The 21,398-nt window shown below is 42.8% G+C and overlaps 1 protein-coding gene across 4 annotated transcripts in view; it reads right to left on the reverse strand.

Annotated features, from left to right (window-relative positions):
* Positions 1-21,398, reverse strand: part of fhit (fragile histidine triad diadenosine triphosphatase) — a 1,241,405-nt gene that overhangs the window by 1,206,199 nt on the left and 13,808 nt on the right. For 2 of the 4 annotated variants that reach the window (XM_078543626.1, XM_078543629.1), the window contains one exon: positions 7,680-7,832. The exons of the other annotated variants lie outside the window; for them this stretch is intronic. The gene's annotated coding sequence lies outside the window, so the exon portion shown is untranslated. Of the gene's footprint in view, positions 1-7,679; positions 7,833-21,398 lie in introns of those variants that run through there. 4 annotated transcript variants of the gene reach the window in all.

Genomic DNA, 21,398 nt, shown 5'->3' on the forward strand with positions numbered 1-21,398 from the left:
TGCCTTGATGTCAAGGGCAGTCACTCTCAACTCACCTTGGGAGTTCAGCTCTTTTGTCCTTGTTTGAACCAAAGCTGTAACAAGGTCAGGAGCTGAGTGGCCCTGACGGAATCCAAACTGGGCATCAGTAAGCAGGTTATTGCTAAGCAAGTGCCACTTGATAGCACTGTTGATGACCCCTTCCATTACTTTACTAATGATGGAGAGCAGACTGATGGGGCGGTAATTGGCTGGGTTGGATTTGTCCTGCTTTCTGTGTCCAGGACATACCTGGGCATTTTTCCACATAGCCAGGTAGATGCCATGTTGTAGCTGTTCTGGATCAGCTTGGCAAGGGGCGCAGCAGGTTCTGGAGCACAAGTCTTCAGTATTATTGCCGGAATGTTGTCAGGACCCATAGCCTTTGCAGTATCCAGTGCCTTCAGCCGTTTCTTGATATTGCGTAGAGTGAATTGAATTGGCTGAAGACTGGCATCTGTGATGCTGGGGACCTCCAGAGGAGGCCGAGATGGATCATCCACTTGGCAATTCTGGCTGAAGATTGTTGCAATTGCTTCAGCCTTGTCTTTTGCACTGTTGAGCTGGCCTCCTCCACCATTGAGGATGGGGATATTTGTGGAGCCATCTCCTCCAGTGAGTTGTTTAATTGTTCACTACCATTCACGACTGAATGTGGCAGGACTGCAGAGCTTGGATCTGATCCATTGGTTGTGGGGCCACTTAGCTCTGTCTATCACTTGCTGCTTATGCTGTTTGGCACGCAAGTAGTCCTGTTTTATAGCTTCACCAGGTTGACACCTCATTTTTAGGTATGCCTGGTGCTGCTCCTGGCATGCCCTCCTGCACTCTTCATTGATCCAGGGTTGATCCCCTGGCTTGATGGGAATGGCAGAGTGGGGGATATGCCGGGCCATCGAGTACAATTCTGCTGCTGATGGCCCACAGCGCCTCATGGATGCCCAGTCTTGAGTTGCTAGATCTGTTCGAAATCTACCCCATTTAGCACAGTGGTAGTGCAACACAACACGATGGAAGGTATCCTCGGTGTAAAGGCGGGACTTTGTCTCCACTACGACTGTGCGATACTGTGATGGCCACATGTGTGCGATCGATTGCGCCCTGGATGCGAGGGAAGCCAGCAATCGCGGAAAAGCCTCTGGCTCGCTCTGCCTGGCTGGTCTTGTCCGAGCTGTAGTGAATAAAAGTCAATGCACGCCTGAAAAGAGCGTCTGTCACCAGCTTGACACAACTGTGGACAGCTGACTGGGAGACTTCATAAAGATCACCCACCAACCCCTGGAAAGAGCTGGGAGCATAGAAGTTGAGGGCAACCAGGACCTTCAGCTCCACTGGCAAGGGGTGTCCACCACACAGTTGGAGCTGATCTCAGGGCCGATCACCTGACAGACGGAGGTCACTGTCTCCCTTGAGAGACGGAGCCTCCTTCAGCACTGCACCTCAGATATATTGAGGTAGCTGCATCGCTGCCTGTAAACCGTAGCAGCAGGATGGTGGCATCGTCTGCGGCCCCTTCCGCCTTGGACTTCCTGTTGGCCCTGCGCCCCTTGTGCCTGCACCTGTTCTCCCACAGGTGGCTCCCCTGGAGGCTAATATGGACTCCTGGCCTCCTCCCCCTTCCGGCCCCCTGTTCCTCCTCAGAGGAGGTGCCTCTGAGAGCACAATCCCCGTTCCCAGGGTAAGGGAAGGCTGTCTGATAGCTGAAAGGCCCCAAGTGTTATAATTCCTTGAGTCCTGAACTGAAGCCTGTTCTTTCTGTCAAAGCAGCTCTGAAGATAATTGAAGTTGTCCTGTTCACACAAGCAAGTAACAGTAAGTTAAAAACGAAAGTTCTAACTACTCACATTAGCGAGCACACTCACCACTCTTATCCCGCCCGTGGATGAAAATTTTTAAAATGTGGCCTACCCCCCTGCCCGTTGCACCCACACGATGCACTGAAAATTGCAAGGGCTGTGAAAAACTGTTTTCAATTGCTGCCTCAAGGGCCTTAACTGGCTTGTTAATTAATAGCAGGCATGCCTTGGAACTCATAGCGCGCCCGCCTACCGAAATATCGTGATGGCGCGCGGTGATGTCGGGATGCGCGCCCAAAGTCATCATGCATTGTTTTACGTGACGGCATGTCAGGCCCACCTCCGCACACTGACCTGAAAATTCTGCCCATAGAAATCTAGAGCTTCCTGTCACAGATTCCCTGGCCAGAATTTTCCCGTCGGCGATTTGGGGGCGGGGCCCACTCGCTGACGGGAAAATGACGCAGGATGACGTTGGGAGGAACCCCCGACGTCATCCCGGTCCCTTTAAATTTTCAGGAAGACGGGCGGACAGCGAAATCAGCTGTCCACCCGCCGACCTATCAATGGCCAATTGAGGCCAATTGAGGGTAATTAAAGTAATTAAAGGCCCTGCCCATCCAACCTTAAGGCTGGCGGGCAGGCCAGGAGCCCCAGTGGGCTTCTGATAATACATGAAACCTCATCTACTGGCAGGGTGAGGTTTCATCTTCCTTTTTAAGCGCATTTTGACAGCTGGGGATTCCCTCCCCCTCCTGCACAGGAAGTGCATAGTGCTTCCTGTCGGGCAGGTCGCTGGGCGGGCCTTAATTGGCCCGCCCACTCAAAATGGCGGCAGGCCCCGTTTCGGTGGCGGGGGTCGGCTGTCCGCCTGCCACCGAGCCGGTGGGGCCCGCACGCCCACCAAGGGCAAAATTCTGCCCCCTGTTCCTCCACTGGGTGCGCTGTTGAAGTCCCCACAAATGAAAATCGTTTAGAAGTCACTAAACTGAGAAGAACTTCCCATTTTATGCTGTTGAATCACTGTTAAAGACCCCTGAAAGAATGAATCCTTGTTAATGAGATGTAACTGGGTTTTTAAAGGTGTATTAAGTCACTGCTGCTGAAGAACCACTCTGGTCCTGGAAAACTAATTTTATCTTTGTGTAATGTCAATTCTTCCATTTTGATAAAAGTTTCGTCGTTCTATACAATAAAAACTATTTTTATGATATTCAGCTTCTAATGTATATAGCCCAATCTTCATTTCATTCTCTATAAAATTTATAAAAGCTGAGGGATAATCAATCCATTTTGCTCTCTGGTTTGCTATCTGAGAATTCTTCAATGCGGTTGTGTACTTTCCCTGAAAGACGGTATCACCATTGCGGAATGCCTGGAGATACCCTTGACTTGTTGCCAGATTTAAATTAATGGGAGAATCCTAGACGTAGAGGTTGCTAGATCTTTGTGGGCAGTTTTCTTCAAGGTCAGTGGAGAGCGTCATCACTTTGACATGGGATACACAATTTGGGCCCACATATTTGGTTCAAAACTCGAATTATAATTTTACCTGCACCTGAGTATTTCAAGTTGTAACTTTATCTTTAAGTTTCAGACATGTTTTAATAATATAGAAAAAATATACTTCTTGTTGAATTGAAATTAAGGAGAGTTCCACATTTGTTTGGCTCCCTTGGTAGTGCTCTCACTTCTGGGACACAAAATTATGGATTTAAATCCCAGTGTTAATCCATAATTTGGACTCCAACACCACTGCAGTACTACCCAAGTGCTGTACTTTTTTTAAAAATTCATTTGCAGGATAAGGGTGTTGCTGCCAAGCACATTATTTGCCCGTCCATAGTTCCACTTCTTGAACCGATGTAGTTTGGGTGGCAAAAGTGTTTGCTTAATGCTGTTAAGTAAGGTGTGCCAGGATTTTGACTCAGTGACTATGAAGGAATGACCACATAGGTCCAAAATTGGGTCTGAGGTAACAATCTTTGGATGAGGTGTTGAATGTTCAGCACCATTCGCGATTCCTCAGATACTGAAGCAGTCCATGTCCAAGTGCAGCAAGACCTGGATAATATCCAGGCTTGGGCTGATAAGTGGCAAGTAACATTCATGCCACACAAGTGTCAGGCAATGACCATCTCCAACAAGAGAGAATCCAACCATTGCCCCTTGACGTTTAATGGCATTACCATCACTGAATCCCCCACTATCAACATCCTGGGGTTACCATTAACCAGAAACAAAACTGGACTAGCCATATAAATACTGTGGCTACAAGAGCAGGTCAGAGGCTAGGAGTCATACGATGAGTAACTCACCTCCTGACTCCCCAAAGCCTGTCCACCATCTACAAGGCACAAGTCAGAAGCATGATGGAATACTCCTCACTTGCCTAGATGACTGCAGCTCCCACAACACTCAAGAAGCTTGACACCATCCAGGACAAAGCAGCCCGCTTGACTGGCACCACACCCACAAACATTCACTCCCTCCACCACCGACGCACAGTGGCAACAGAGTGTACCATATACAAGATGCGCTGCAGGAATTCACCAAGGCTCCTTCAACAGCACCTTCCAAACCCACGACCACTATCATCGAGAAGGACAAGGGGCAGAAGATAGATGGGAACACCACCACCTGCAAGTTCCCCTCCAGGTCGCTCACCATCCTGACTTGGAAATATATCGCCGTTCCTTCACTGTCACTGGGTCAAAATCCTGGAGCTCCCTTCCTAAAAGCACTGTGGGTGCACCTACACCACATGGACTGCAGCAGTTCAAGAAGGCAGCTCACCACCACTTTCTCAAGGGCAACTAGGGATGGGCAATAAATGCTGGTCCAGCCAGTGAAGTCCACATCTCGTGAATGAATAAAAAAAAACTGATGAATTTTGAAGATCAAGAAATGGAGTATGGAGCGCTCCTGTGTCCTGGCTAAAAGTGTTCTCACTAGAACCAATAAATGGTCATTCATTTTGCTGTGGTTTATGGAAATTTCCTGTGCACAAAATAGTTCATGCATTTGTTTACACACCAACTTCAGTATGGAACAGAAAAAGATGTATGTGTGTATGACTGTCTCCAGGCTATGTTAGAGGCACATTCTTTACTGTCCTAAATTAATTTTGGTTTTTATTGCTTAAAAAGTCACAAAAGTCTCTACAGCCATAAGTAACATGTGAAGCTAAATGGAAGCGCGAGGAACAGCACCTCATCTTTCGATCAGGCATTTTAAAGCTATCTAAGCTCAACATTGTGTCCAACAATTTTAGATCATAACTGCCTTTCCAATTTTCTCAGGCAACTGGTGCTGGTAATGCAAAATCAAATTCTTACGGTGCTGGAAATTTGAATTAAAAACAGAAAATGCTGGGAATACTCGGCAGGTCAGCGAGGACCTGTGGAGAGAGAAAGAGTTAACCTTCATTCATGAGAACTGGTAATGGTTCTGCTCTAACTATTTACACCTTTTCTGGACCAATCTTTTGTTCTTTCACTGGTCCCACTGCCACCCTTCTTGCCCTGCACAATAATCTCTTTTGTCATTTGATCATCTCTGTTCCCCACCTTATCACAGACCTTCCTTGCCTCCTTGCTTATACATTGTTAAATCTCTAAAATTTTACAGTTCTGTTGACAGGTTATTGACCTGAAATATTAACACACTTTCTCTGTCCACAGATAAGGTTTGATCTGCTGAGTACAATCTTGGAAACCTATAATGTAAGGAGGCCATTCAGCTCATTGTGCCTCTGCTGATTTTTTAAAAGAGCAGTAACACTTCGTTCAATACTTCTGTTTTTTGTCCGTAACCCCTTAAAGCTCATCATCCTCAAGTACCTGTCCATCTCCTTTTTAAAATTATTTATCAAATCAGCTTTCACCACCTTTTCAAGCAGACCATTCCAGGTCCTAATAACTCTGAGTGAAAAGCCTCTCATTTCCCTCCAGATCTATTGCCAATGATTTGAAATATATGACTGCTGGCTATTGATCCACTCACTGAAAATAGTTTTTCTTCTTTTACCCTTTCAAAGCCTTTCATCACCTTGAAAACTTTCATAAAGGCACTCTTAACCATCTCTCTTCCAAAGAGAACAGTCCAATTAACCGCTCCTCATGATTGAAAGCCCTCATTCTGGAAACATCCTGGTCAACCTCCTCTGTACCCTTTCGCGGGCCATTACATTTTTCTTCAACTATGGTGTCCAGAATTGTGCACATTACACTAGCTGAGGCCTACCCAATGATTTACAAAGTTCTAGCGTGCTGTCTTTTTACATTCTATGCCACATATAAATCGAAGTCAACCATATGCTCTTTTAACCACTTTCTCAACTTGCCCTGCCAGCTTTAAAGATTTGTGTATATAGACATATATACCAAGCATCTCTCTGCTTATCAACACTCTTCAAAATCATGCCATTTATAATGTACTGTTTTTCCATATTAGTCTTCACAAAGTGCATCATTTCATATTTCTCCACATTAAGTTCTATCTGCCATGCTTCTGCACATTTCACAATTCTGTCTACATCCTGAAGCTTCAGACTATCATCATCACTATCCACAACAATGTAAAGTTTTGTGTCATCTGCAAACTTTATAGTGCTGTGCTCTAAACCCAAGTCTTGATCATTTACAAAAATAAAAAAGATTAATGGACACAAAGCTAAGTATTTCCAACATTTTTTGTTTTTATTTCAGATTTCCAGAATCCACAGTATGCTTAGTCTTATGCTTAATAAATGGCTGCTTTCTACTTGCTTTCATGTGTGTTTTAATATACATCATCATTACTTCACAGTGTGCAAGCACCTTGCAACGAATAACAATGGCCATGCAACGTTTGAGCTGCAAAAAATACTGGGAAATGAAATTATTAACTTCTTAAACTCAGCACAAGTGAAAATAATAAAGAAGGCAGAAAGAACCTGCATTTATATAGTTCAGATTGACCCCATGCTGATATAAACCAAATGGACTGGAATTTGACCTGATTCATCGCAAGATGATACCAGATCAAAGGAAGAAGTAATAGCAACAATGTGACAATGCATTACATAACAAGGGATATGTCATGGTTTATCTCTGCCTGCAAACAGCTGAAGTGACAGATCATTGAGAATGATGGTTGAACACAGTTGGGAATGGAGAAAAATGTAGTTTTCAGAAATAAACTGTAAACTAGATAGTGTAAAAATGACAATGGATGTATGTGTTTTGAAGCATTCACATAATCCCCTAAAGACATAAAACACATGGGAGAGAAAGTTGTAGTTGTCACATTACTCCCAGGAAAAGGGTATTTTAAAAATTGTGAACTTTGCTTCCTGGGATTTGGAAAAATCTGGAACATAGTAAACAGTAAGCAGAATCCCAGCAGGTTTCAAGAGGACATAGACTGGTAAAATGGGCAGACACATAGCATATCAATATTTAATGCAGATAAGTGTGAAGCGATGTACTTTGGAGAACATGGAGAAGCAGTATAATCTAAATGGTATTATTTTGAGTGAGGTGCATCAGCAGAGGGACCTGAGGGTGCATATTCACAAATTTTTGAAGGTAGCAGGACAAACTGATAGGGCAATTAGGAAAGCACATGGAATACTTTGATTTGTAAATAGGATACTGAAAATAAAAACTCCTGTCGATGATTCCCTGCAATCAGGAGGGGGTAATTGTGCCAATTGTGGTAGGGGTGAGAGAGAGAGGCCATTCGGGCTGGGGCAGGTGGCAATCTTGGCAGGGGGGGAAGAGAAGGTCGTAATTGATGATGGGAGGCTGAAGGCTCCATAAAGGGCCATGGGACGCACTCCTGCTCCTACTGGCCCACAAGGAATGCCAAAAAAACACTTACCTTATGAAGCTGGCATTTCCCGCCTCCCTTTCACTGCCAGGTTTCTGGGAAAACCATGCAGTTAATTTTAATTCAGGCTCCTAGTTTTGCTATGAGAGTCCAATTTAAACGTGGTCATGAAGTGTCCAACTTCTCCACTCAGGCGCTTCAATGCTGATGACCATAAATAAAAAGTCATGGGGTTGTCAATATCAAAGTCAAGGAATCCACAACCTCACAGGTCACAAACACATGACTTCAGGAATAATATACATTCCAAGTGCAATAAGGTAATGTAAAAAGTAACCAAATGTTGGTCCAACTGAGGTTCCAGAAAATATTCAGGAAGGTCAGTTACCTGATGTGCATTACTGAATAGATATATTTATTTAAGACATTTAGAATTCCTGGGCAATTCAACAAATTATGCTTTCACTTTTTGACATTTTGAGTATAAAACATTCATCTAATGAGAGGAACAAAGGAATTTCAACAATAAATGCAGGTTATTATGAGGTGGTAGTATACCCACAGTGAATCTATCTGTGCATTCTAACCATATGTTATGATTTTTAAATAGTTGTTCTGCTTTGACTTCTGCAATCCATTTTGATCTCAACTATTAATATTCATTAATACCGTGGTGCTAATTAGGTGAGATACTCTAAATATTCACAGAAAGCTAAGATCATTCATTATATTACAGATCTGGCTGAGAGCAATGGGAATTGTGTGATGGCATTTTAAAATAAATTTTACAAAGTTTTGTAATTACAAAGGCATGAAAGATATTGTTCATTTTACCATGCTGCTGCTTCCATGATTAAAAAGGTTCCATACAGAAAATAAAACTGTACATTTTCTCAACTAGCATCCCAAAACACAACAATGTTAGAAATCTTTAAATGTGCCTTTTTAACTGATTTCCACCACTAAAATTCTTGATAGTGCTGCAAAGAACTAATTCAAAAATAATTTTACAACAACATTAAAGCCAAAGCAATACCCATGGGAATAGCTGCCAGTGTGTGGGATTGATGTTTTTACTTGGACCATGGAGTTTCAAGTACAGTACCTTTGAAATAATAAAGGAATAGTTGAAAATGAGAAAGCAAATCGCGATCAACATATAATCAACCAAATCACGCTGGTAATTTAACTGTTGAGGTTAGACAGATGTTATGGTATTTTGTGGTGGACTTATTTTTCACACTTTCCTGGTTACTCCCATTGTTGGCTTATAAATAATTATTATGTCTTGTCACTTAGGCTAACTGAACTATATTTCCTTTACGTTAGTGATATAACAAAGAAGAACTGATTTTTACGAATGTGCTCCAAATTTACTGTTTTTGGGTTCTCATGTTTTCCCTCAGTTTTCTCCTGGTTTTTGATGCTAAAAAAAACTTGAAGAACACCAAAAAAAACTGGGCATCTAAAATCATCGATAAAAATTTACCCTAAAAGTTCCTTAAATATTGTTTGTATCTAATGAAAAGGAATAAATTGCCAAACAAGCATGGATTGTACAAAGGGCACTATGATACATAGACCAAGAAATTATCTCTGTAATGTAGGTACAGATGATTGATTCATGAAACATTGCTTATTTATAGTGTGAAAAACAGCATTAGTTATTCTATGGATAGTGACGCAAAATTTATCTTGTTTTGCATAAATTCTTCTTATAAAGAACAGAAGGGTAAATTGATGCAGTACATGATGAGCAACCCAGAAGCCATGAGATTAAATCACACCTGACAATTTGTGAAACTGAATTTAATAAATCTGGTAATTTGTAACACAAAGATTCCAGATTATTGTAAAGTTCAACTGGTTCAAAAATGTCTTTCAGGGAAGGAAACCTGCCACTCCTGTTTTGATTGGCCTACACATTATTCCAATTCCACAATATGTAGTTGACTCTGAAGGTGCCCCTAAAATCATCAGATCAGCACAATTAAACCAGAAAAGTTCACCAAATTGTCCTACTGGTTAGTCAAGCAGCAGCTGGATAATCACAATCATAACTATCATTCAACTATTCCATCAGCGTCCCTAGGTATGACCTGTCCCAGCAGACATATTGGGATACAGTTGGGAGGCTCACTGACAGTTCTCAACACTTATTCTAAACACTGATGCCAGAACAGACTATTCAGGTTGTGAGAAAAATCAACGCAAGGGAGCAACTGACTTAACACCATCTTTATCACCCTACCTATTGCAGACATTTAATAGCATTGGCAGGAGTGACCACTGAACAGTCCATGTGAAGACAAAGACTGGATTTTCCGGCCACAGTGTGACAGGTCCCTTGTGGCAGATGCAGCGAGCCAGCCAAAAGTCGATTTGATTTCAGCGGCGCCGGTAATTAATGCTGGCATGTGGGACCGGAAAAACCCATGGAAAGTTTCACCTTCACAATGAGAGCATGCTCTATTACACAATGTGGCACTGCTACTGTGCTCGGGAACAGATCTAGAAGCCCAAAACTGGGCACCCACGAGATACAGTGGACCAGAGTTGTATACGATCACAATCTGTAATTTCATGGCCTGATTCCCATAATGGTAGAGGAGTATAGAGGGTGTGTGGCACCAACGTATTGCAGCTGTAGCATAGGGATATCTGACTGCTAAGCACATAAGGTAGCAGGCTATCGACAGAGCTAAAAAGTGCTACAATGAATCAAATGTTTGGCTCAAACATGGTCAAAAAAGCTGGGCACTAGAGGTGAGGCAAGAGTGACTGCCCTTGACATCAATGCTGCATTTGAGCGAATGTGGCATCAGGGAGCCCTGGCAAAACTGGAGTCAATGGGAATCAGGGGGAAAATTCTCTGCTGGCTGGAGCTATACCTAGCACATAGGTTGTGGCTGTTGGAGGTCAATCATTTCAATTCCAAGACATCAGTGCAGGAATTCCTCAGGGTAGTGTCCTAGGCCCAAAAACCTTCAGTTGCTTCATCAATGATCTTCCTTCCATTATAAGGTCAGAAGTGGGAAGTTTGCTGATTATTGCACGATGTTCAGCACCATTCGCGACTCCTCAGATACTGAAGCAGTCCATGTCCAAACGCAGCAAAACCTGAACAATATCCAGGCTTGGGCTGACAAGTGGCACATAACATTTGAGCCACACATGTGCTAGGCAATGACCACCTCAAACAAGAGGGAATCTAACCACCGGCCCTTGACATTCAATGACATAACCATTGCTGGATCCTCCGCTGTCAACATTCTCGGGGTTATCATTGACCAGAAACTGAACTGGACTAGGCATATAAATACTGTGGTTACAAAAGCAGATCAGGGGCTAGGAATCCTGTGGTGAGTAACTTACCTCCTAACTCCCCAAAACCTGGGAAATCTACAAGGCACAAGTCAGGAGTGTAATGGAATACTCTCCACTTGCCTGGATGAGTGCAGCTCCAACAACACTCAAGAAGCTTGACACCATTCAGGACAAAGCAGCCCGCTTGATTGGCGCCCCATCCACAAACATTCACTCCCTCCACCACTGAAGCACAGTGGCAGCAGTATGTACCATCTACAAGATGCACTTCAGGAATTTACCAAGCCTCCTTGGAAAGCACCTTCCAAACCCATGGCCACTACGATCTAGAAGGACAGGGGCAACAGACGCAGGGGAACACCACCACCTAGAAGGTCCCTTCCAAGCCACTCACCATCCTGACTCAGAAATATATTGCCATTACTTCACTGTCACTGGGACAAAATTCTGTAACTCCCTCCCTAATACCACATGGATGGCAGCAGTTCAAGAAGGCAACTCACCACTGCCTTCCAAAGGGCAATTAGGATTGGGCAATAAATGTTGGCCTGGGCAATAAATGTTGGCCTAGCCAGCGACGCCCACAGGCCATGAATGAATTTTTAAAATTCTGTAGCTGTACTATGTCCAGTCAAGAATGGTGATGAAGCATAGGGCAACTAACAAGCAGATGTTCTATGAGCATCCCCATCCTCAACTGTGGCAGAAACAAGCATGCGAACAGACAAAAAAAATATTTGCAGACATTTGCAGCTGGAAGTGCCATGTGGAGAATCTTTTCATCTTTCATGAATATGAATGCCAATATCCAGCTAATTCAGTTCCACGTGGCATAAAGAAGCAGCTAAGCGCACTATATACAACAAAGATCACAAACATTGACAACATTCCAGATGTAGTGCTGAAGGCTTGCACGTCAAAACTGAATGCAACATAAATTGCGCCAATAACTGTGTTATCAATTGTGCCATTGAGCAACATAGACACAAAAAGCTGCGCATCAATACTAGATTTGGATTCTGCTGGAACCACTCAGATCTGGACCCATTCATTGTGTTAATCAAAATGTAGACTTGAGCATGTGAATGTCAGTGGGGAGATGAGATTAGCTGCCCTCAACATCAAAACAATATTTGTCTGAGTGCAGCACCAAGGAATCTCAGTAAAATCGATGTCAATGGGGTGTCAAGGGAAAAAAACCCACAAGTGGTTGAGCCCTGTTTCTAATATCCTTTGATCCTTTTCCTTCAGCAACCTATCTGATCTCATTTTGAATGCTGACATAGATTTTGTCTCAACAAACCCCTGGAAATGAATTCCATAGCCTCATAACTCTCTGTGAAGAATTTCTTCTGCTCTTTGTTGTAAACCTCTTAGACTTACTCCTCAAATACACGAAAAAATGCCTTTCCCATTATTTTATAATGTTAAACACTTCCATTAATCTACTGTAATCTACATTGTTATATTGGAAATGAGACCCAATTTTTCCAAATCTTTCTTTGTATTTCTATAGCATGAAGCCAAATACATTACTCTAACTGAAGTCTTATTATGTTATCTTGGCTTTTATATTCTATAATTGTTGAGAAAGCTCTTTGAATTATCACATACCATTATTAGGATACGCATAAGATGGGGGTCAGGTAAAACATCCCTTCAGCCCATTTAACCTCATCCACCCATTTTATGAATACAGTCTCCAGCTGCTTCTGAAATGAAATTTTGAGACCGGGATTTTCTATTTTGTGGTTATTTTGACTTTCAGCAAAAATTATTGACAGGAGGAATTGCATCCCTACGGTATCTTCTTGTATCTCATAAGGCTTTAAAAATAAAAGAGATGTACAGGTAGTACACATCTGTGCAGTTATCTAAGGTGAACTTGCATTTTCCAGTTACAGCATGGGATTTTGTACACACATTTGGTATCTCCAAAAAACCCACCTCCATCCCTCTATCCTTCCAAAACACTGCTTTACCTTCAACCCCACTTTCCTGTCCAAAGTATTTCTAAATCCAGAAATCTTTCCCACAATTCCATGTTTGAAAGACTCATATCAAGTTTCTGCCCTGCCACCATCCTGAAAGCACCCTTATCAAAGGAACAAATTACATCTATGTGAAGGTGAACATAGTAAATTATCCCTTGTGAAATTATCGACCTACCTGTGGCCTTTGACACAGTTGACTACACTGTTTGCTTCCAGCACCTGTCCTCAGCCATCCCACTGGGTGGGGCTATACTTACATGATTCCATTCTTACCTGTCCAGTTGTAGCCAATCACCTGCAATGGCACGTTATCTCTGGAATTCACAAATGATTTGTCCTTGCCCCCTCCTGTTTCTCAACTTTTTTCTATTAATTCATGACATGTGAGCATCACTGGCAAGGCCAGCTTTATTGCCCATCCCAAACTGCCCCTGAGAAGTTGGTGTGCTGGCTTCTAGAACTGCTGCAATCCATGTAGTTTAGGCACACCCAGAGTGCTGCTCGGGGCGGAATTAGAAGATCTTGACCCATGCCAGCCCTTGGAGATATCATCAGGAAACACATGAGGTTCTGCATGTATGCTGTACATGTCAGCTCTACCTTACATCCATCCCTCTTCACAACCACTCTTCCCCACCCCCCCAAAAACCTCCACTGCCAACTCAAAGCCCCACAAATGTCTCTAATTTGTAAAACAGCTTGTCCAACAGCCAGTGCTGGATAAGCAGGAATTTCCTCCAACTAAATATTGGGTAGACAAAAACCATTACCTCCTGTCCCCTCACAAATTAAGTTCCCTAGCCAATGACTCTACCCCTTGTTCTGAGGCTGAAACAAACCATTTGCAAACTTGGTGTTGTACTTGACCCAGAGATGAGCTTCTGACCATATGTCTGCTCCATCGCTAAGACAACCTACTTCGACCTCCGTTGGTAAACTTTTGACAGCCAGATGGTTAAGTAGGAAACAAGACACCAATATTTTGCCTACTACTAGATTTATTTACAAAATGTAACAGTACAAATGTCTGCCTACCCCCTGACTAACATCTAGTGTCCAAGAAGTCTCTCTTTATATGTACTCAATCAATGCCCCCCACTTGTATATCGTTAACGTTAACAATGCAATTAACATACCATTAACAGGTTTCCCTCATTTCTTTCAATCAAAACTTTATTCGATCAAAACAATATTTCAACATAAATTGAAGAAGAGAAAAAAATGATTTTCCATATTCTGTACACCATATTATAATACAAAACGTCCCTTTTCTAGGACCTCCAATAATCTCTTCATACAAGCATTGCTGTTTGCAAAGCAATCCGACAATTGATGACTTGCATCAACCCATTTGATCTTGGAGATTTATTTTCCCTCTAGTATCTCTTTTGTATTATAGCAAGGTCAATCCTTAAAGATTTTCAGTCACATTTTTTGTTGAATGTATGTTATCCCACAGGGAACAATTGTCTATATAACATTCAATGCAAACTATTCTCAAAACGATCTTTGCATAGAATTTCCCCTAAAATATTTGACAAAGTATTTGTACTTTTAACCACCATTTTTTATTTTCTTAGTTTCCAAGGCCAAGGGACAACATTTTCCATCTTCACCCACCAAGAATATTATAAAACCAGCTGTACTTGAATACCCATCCAGAAGACTGGAATGAGAAAAGTCACTAAAAATGACGAATTTCATGTCCTTCGTGTTCCCCAAAGCTGGAAACTCGAGTATGCATTTCTCTGTATTTAATATTTTTAATGTTTTATTTGCCCTTAAAACATTCTTGACGGTAGTGTGTTTCATCATAGCACTTAGTTCCAATACATCAAGAACTAGCATCTGGTCTTGTCTGAGTGCATAGATAATTCAACTGTCCAATCAAGCTTCTTAACTGTTCTATTTTTTCTCTTGATGAAACATCATCTTTCTGTGATGACCTGGCATAATTTAACAGGGTAGGGGTAACACTTACCAGATAAGACTGTTGTTCAAGGCTACTCTACACCTATTCTGCTTAATGTCTAACCCTACATATTTAAAGACCCCCCCAAGCCTGACTTTCAAACTGAAATTCCCTTTTTTGCCTTATTTAAAACAAATTGCTCAAATTCAACAAAACCCCTTCATAGTCTTGATGAAAGTAGGTCCAGTAGGACATTGCTGGATCTGCTTTCAGTTTAGTGCAGCCTACTTTCTTCAAGACAGATCTAACCGAGAAATACCATACCCTTGATGCATCAATCAATTCATAAACACATTTGTTTAATTTCCACAGCTTCCCTTCTATATTGCTTGTCTCTTTAGGCGGTTTAAAAAACATTTTTCTCTAAAATCTTTCCCTCCGCAAAACTGTGTTTCTTATATCGATTGACCTACATTCTTATGAAAATGTGGCTGACAGAGCTATGAAAATTTTCAGGTTTGTTTTTCCTGCCATGTGGGAGTCCACTCTAACATCTTGATCTCCAAGTCACTCTTTAAAACCCAGAGCCATTAGTCTCACTTTAGCCTTGTCTGTCCCATCTAGGAAGACATTTTCTGTACATATCCATCTATGTGATAAGGCTGGTTGTTTCCTATCTGGTGTTTTAGAGTAGACGCCAAACTCTTTCCAATTACCCGACTCTTTTTTTTAAAGCTCTCTTATTAATTGATCTTCTAATTTGTTGGCAGCCACCAAAACTTCCTGTCATAAGAGTTCAACTTCCAACAGTGTTTCCAGATTGCTCTGTAGTCCTTCTTCTATTGTATAATATAGTCAAGCTACGGCCTCTACTTGCACTCCATGGCCAGAATTTTGACGTCAGCGTGAGGGGGCAGGCCCGACACGCTGATGTGTAAAATGACGCGTGGTGACGTTGGGCGTGCATCCCGATGCCACCGCACGTCATTTAGATCTTTCGTTCAGTAAGTGCGGCCCGGAGGCGGTTGCACACCCGCCAAGCTGTCAAAGGCCTGTTAAGGCCATTAAAAAAACAATTAAAGTAATTATTAACGCTGCCAGGCCAACCTTAAGGTTGGCGGGCAGGCAAAGATCCCAAGCGTTTTTCAGGAAGCCTCATCCACAGGCGGGATGAGGTTTCCTGAAGGTTTTATTAAATAAATGAATAATTTTTGCACAATTCGTAAACATGTCCCAGCTCATGTGACACTGTCACATGAGGGGACATGTGTAAATAATTTTTATGTTTCTTTATTTAAAAGTTTCAATATGTACTTAATCTTCCTGAGGCTGCTCCGTGCCTCAAGGAGATTTCTGCGCTCTTTTGCACACGTGCACGAAAGTGTGCAGGCTCCGACTCTCCCTCTTCCTCCCACCTGCACAGGTAGCACTGAGCGCTGCCAGCTATGCGTCATGCTGGGTGGGGCTTAATTGGCCCGCCCACATAAAATGGTGGCACGGAGCCAATCACGGGCAGTGATCGGCTCTGCACCTGCCCACGCCCACGCCTGCGCCTGCTCCCGACCGGCCCTCCCGACATGGGGAAAATTCTCCCCCATGTTTTTTGGAAAAGTACTACAAGATCTTTCCCTCCCACAGTCAGAGGTTTTAATCACCAGAACATGATTGTTTTCTAGTGCGATGCTACCCCCAGATCCACTATGAGATCTCACACAGCATTTACTTGCTTTCCACTGTTTCACCCCATTCTGCCAGTCCATAGATCTTACTTCTTGTCCATCATCTTAGACATTTAGCCAATATTTAAATTTGCTGGCAACTTTCCTTACTCTCCCTATAAAAGGCACATTCCTCTATTCACTGGACCCTTCTGGTACATATGTCACCCAAGTCCCTACTCTAGGTAGTCGTCCTTTGATACAACACTCCCGCCCTGTGAGTCAATATCATTTTGCCTATCGCTATCTGGCCCCTGATCTACTATGTTCTATTTCTCATAACTGTCAAACACGAATGTGTGAAGTATAAGGTGCCTCATCACCTTCTATTGACTGCTCAGGTTTTGAAAGTTTGTAATCAATCCCAATTAACTGAGATGAATGGACCTTAATAGTTTGACTACTATGTTAGAGAACCACAAACTTACTATCACACCCTATCACCTTACTTGGAAATTTCCACTTTTTATGTCTCTCTTTTTTATAGTATGCTAAATCCCCAAGATTAAAGTTTATCTTGAATGGTCTTATATGATGTCTTAGAGCTTGCAGGATTTTCTCTGAGGCTTTAGCCTTGATGAATGCCCTTCTCCCTGAGTGTAAAGCAGAAAAAACTGAACTAATTACAGTCCCTTCTAGGGCAGGGGGACTATCATATAGCACAGAAGATAATTTGGGATTCCTCACATAGATCAATTGATAAGGACTATGCTCCCCAAACATTTGAAGCAAATTCATTGCATGAACTGCCCAAGGCAGTTATTAACTTGCAGTTTGGCTGATTGGCTAAGATTTTATAGAGCATCTCATCGATCATCGTATGATTTGTTTAACAGAAACCATTGCTGAAAGGGCTTTCAGCTGTGGTGTTCATGACCACAATTTTCCTAATTTCACAAGTCTCTAAACTCATCATTACCAAATTTCCCTCAATGTCAGTCAGAAATTTAGCCAGCTGTCCAAATCTGGTCCTTATCCATTTCTCTATGACTTTAACTACAATCACCCTTTTGTCCATACCATGTATTAACGTAGAAAGGCTAAATGTGGTTGCCATGTCTATAAAGTGTAAAGTGAAAAGGTTTCTGTCTTTGTCCTACATCTTTAAATCCATGGCTACTACTTCATTAAAGTCCCATGCCAATGGAAGACCTATAGTGGAACATGGCAGCATCCTCTGTTGAGATATTACTATTTACATGATACTGTTTATATATGTCACATTTTGCACTCATCTCAGAGATGAGCATTGTACGCGAAAGGACCCGGTATTTGATATGATCTGCTAGTTGCTGGGGCATAACTTGAGCTCCCTTTCCTTGACATGTTAGTTGAGAAATCCACCAACTGGTTCTCTACTACTGTCGACCACAAGCCTACCTTTACTGGTCAATATACGCATTGGGATTCCTACAGTTCCACGCGGTATAACTTTGGCCTTTTCAGCAATCTCAAAAATAGCGCCTGAGCCATTTGCTCACTGTGCCAGCTTGACGCTGAAATAGGTGCACCAAAGCTATCCTACAGGGTAATGGCTACCCCAATCAGATCATTGTTCACTGTGAATCGTGCGTACTCATGAGTGGGCCTAAGGCTGCCACCTTCAGACCTGAAAAGTGCCCAGTCCATCTCAAATTACTTTGGAAGGATAAGGTATCGCAAAAATTCGAGCAACATGTAAAGCTAATCGTTTTACATTGCTACAATGCAATAGTTACCGTCAGGTGTGACCATCAAGCCAACAAGATATACTGCCTACCACACAAATGAGTAATGTGATATATGATTTCAGTGCTGGTGCGATGCCAGGTATGTAGGCCGTGCATCCCAATGATTGGCGGACTGTATCAAACTGTAACTTCCTTCGGCTGTGCGAAATAGGCAGAGTACTGGCCATTCTCAACCAACTCCTGTTGCAAAACTCAGAACACAATGAGCAGAATTTTGCCCTTGATGGGCGGGCAGGCCCCACCAGCTCAGCAGCGGGTAAGCAGCCGATCGCCGCTGTCGAAACAGGCCCCGCTGCCATTTTAAGTGGGTGGGCCAATTAAGGCCTGCCCAGCGGACTGCCCGATGGGAAACACTATGCGCTTCCTGTGCGGGGTGGGGGGGGGGGGGGAGGGATTCCCCAATTGTCAGAGTGCGCTCTTTCGTGCATGCGCGCGAAAGAGTGCACATCTCCCTGAGACTAAGTGCTGCCTCAATGTCACACGAGATGGGACATGTTAATAAATATGACAAAAACTTTATTAAACTTTGTTAAAACAGGCATGAAACCTCATCCTGCTGGTGGATGAGGTTTCATGTTTTTTCAGAAGCCCGCTGGGGCTCCTGGCCTGCCCGCCAACCTTAAGGTTGGACAGGCAGGGCCTTTAATTGGCTTAATTATCCTGTCAATGGCCTCAATTGGCCATTGACAGGTCGGCGGGCGGACAGCTGATCGCGCTGTCCACCTGCCTTCCTCAATATTTAAATGGGGCGGGATGACGTTGGGGCGAGCGGGCCCCGCCCCCACCTCACCGATGGAAAAATTCTGCCCGATGTCTAACATTAGATGTGTTTCTGCGATTGGGCAGCAGTTGCTGAACAATCTCAAGTGTGCTAAGAATTACACTAACAACCAATTTAAAATTATCAGTCAGGCTACCAATGTGGTGCATTTGCACTTGCTAGGAGCTACAGACATTCATACGTCAAAACCTGTCCTCTGCATGCAAAAGGAATATGTCCAAGCATTGCGCCTTTTTTGAATTAAACAAAAACATAAGGGATAATAGTTCCCAGGTAAATCCTCCATGGCAACACTGCGACTGATCAGAGTCAAATTGCCAGCCAATCAGCACCTTTTTTTCATACAGTACAAGTTGTTGCTCCCTTTGAAATTTTCCATTCTTGTGTATGTCCTGCTGAGTGCAAGACGAAAAGCTTCAACAGCATGTTGCAATTTTCAGCAATACTTAAGTTCTGCACTACCAAGTGACAATCTTGAAAGGCCACAATCATTCAGTCCTCCATCTTTTGTGACACGGCAGAATGCCCAATTAATGCCATCAAGGCTGCTGGAATAACTGCTCCCCAGGGAATTTTTTTTTGAAGCAGCAGACATTTGATCCAAGAGTGTCTTTTTCTAAGAACTGAATGCCGGTTAAGACCAGGAGCCTATCCATATATGGCACCCTAGCACAATCCAGCAATTTAAATGTGGATACATAATAAATCTCCAAACTGAATTTCTGCAATCTTTTATGCAGTTTTTTAAAGTCCATTATATATTCCAATACGGAATGACCGTCTTTCAAAATCTATCGAAGTCTGACCATGCCCTGTAGGCATCTAACAGATCATCTTTCTTGTAAATTTCATCCATGTAGTTTAATAGACGATCTGTATCCTCATCGGTATCCAACTGATGTGCATCCAGCTCACAAAATGCTTTGATTCTGATTTTACCTGTTAGGAATGAACAATGCCGAGGCCATACTTTGTTTTCCCTTTGGTAAGGATGTAACTCGAGTACACATATCCACTTAATTTTCTGCTGGTCATAAGGTTCGGATTCTGAGAACATTGGTGGGTAATCATACCCTGACAGTTTACACTTGCTAGGAAACTAGATGTCAATCTTCCAAACATACGCTTAGAAGACTTCCCATGTCTAGAGACATATGAGGCAGACAAAGCACATGCTTATTTCTGGTTTCCTAACTTATTTTTCCTCGAACGGCTTACTGCCTGAATCCAGAGTTATAGGGCTATAGTTTAAAGGGGTGCAACCCTGCCTCAATGATGGCTGACTGGCAGTCTCTCCCACTTTGATCGCCTGCCATGAGCATTTTGTAAGGATTTTCAAGTTGGTAATCAACTTGTTTGGCCACATTATGAACGTAAAGGCAGGTAAATGGAGCCCAAGTAAAGATCAACCATGATCTAACTGAACAGGCTCAAGAAACTGAATGGTTTACTCTGTTCAAATCTGTTTTATGTCTGTGATATGTCTCCAGACGTGCCTCAATGGTGGTGTGTTACAGTTCACTCAGAGGGTCCGAGCTGCAGTTGCAACATGCACTTTTATATGCATGTTGTAGTCTGGAGCTATGGATAGTGATAGTAGAGGGTCCAGCTTTCCAGGCTGACCAGGAATCTCTTCCACTCTTAACACCTGCCATTGGCGTACATTGAAAAGATTTTCAGATTGATACTCAACCTGTATGGCCAACTAGGAACCCAACTTCCTTGGCCATCAAGCTTTGGGGATCTGACTCAAACCAGGAGCTCCTGGCTTAGCAGCAGGGACGCTACCCACTGCGCCATAAGACCTCATACAGGTGGTGGTGGTATTTTACAGTTCACTCAGGGAATCCAAGTTGCTGTGGCAACATCCACTTTTACATGCATGTTGTAGTCTGGAGCAATGGAAAGTGATGTAAAGGTTCCAACTTTCTTTCCATCACATGACTGACCAGGAATCTCTCATGCTCTTGCCACCTGCCAGTGGCGTGCATTGGAAGGATTTGCAGGTTGATACTCAACCTGTTTAGCTGCATTATGAACCCACCTCCTTTCGCCATCAAGTCCTGAAGTGGGGCTAGGGCCCAGAGCTTCTGGCTCAGAGGCAGGGACGCTACCCGCTATGTCACAAAACATCCTCAATCTTTTATTTAGTACTGGATTTATTTACAGAATGCAACATTATAAATATCTGTCTGCTCCCTAACCAACACCCTGTGTCCCATAAGTCTCTCTTTATATGTGCTCAAGATACTTAATCAATCAACGCCCTCTACCTGTACATCCTAAACTTTAATAATATAATTTAACA

The sequence above is a fragment of the Cetorhinus maximus genome, chromosome 6 (genome assembly GCF_964194155.1).
Source record: "Cetorhinus maximus chromosome 6, sCetMax3.hap1.1, whole genome shotgun sequence".
NCBI lineage: Eukaryota > Metazoa > Chordata > Chondrichthyes > Lamniformes > Cetorhinidae > Cetorhinus > Cetorhinus maximus.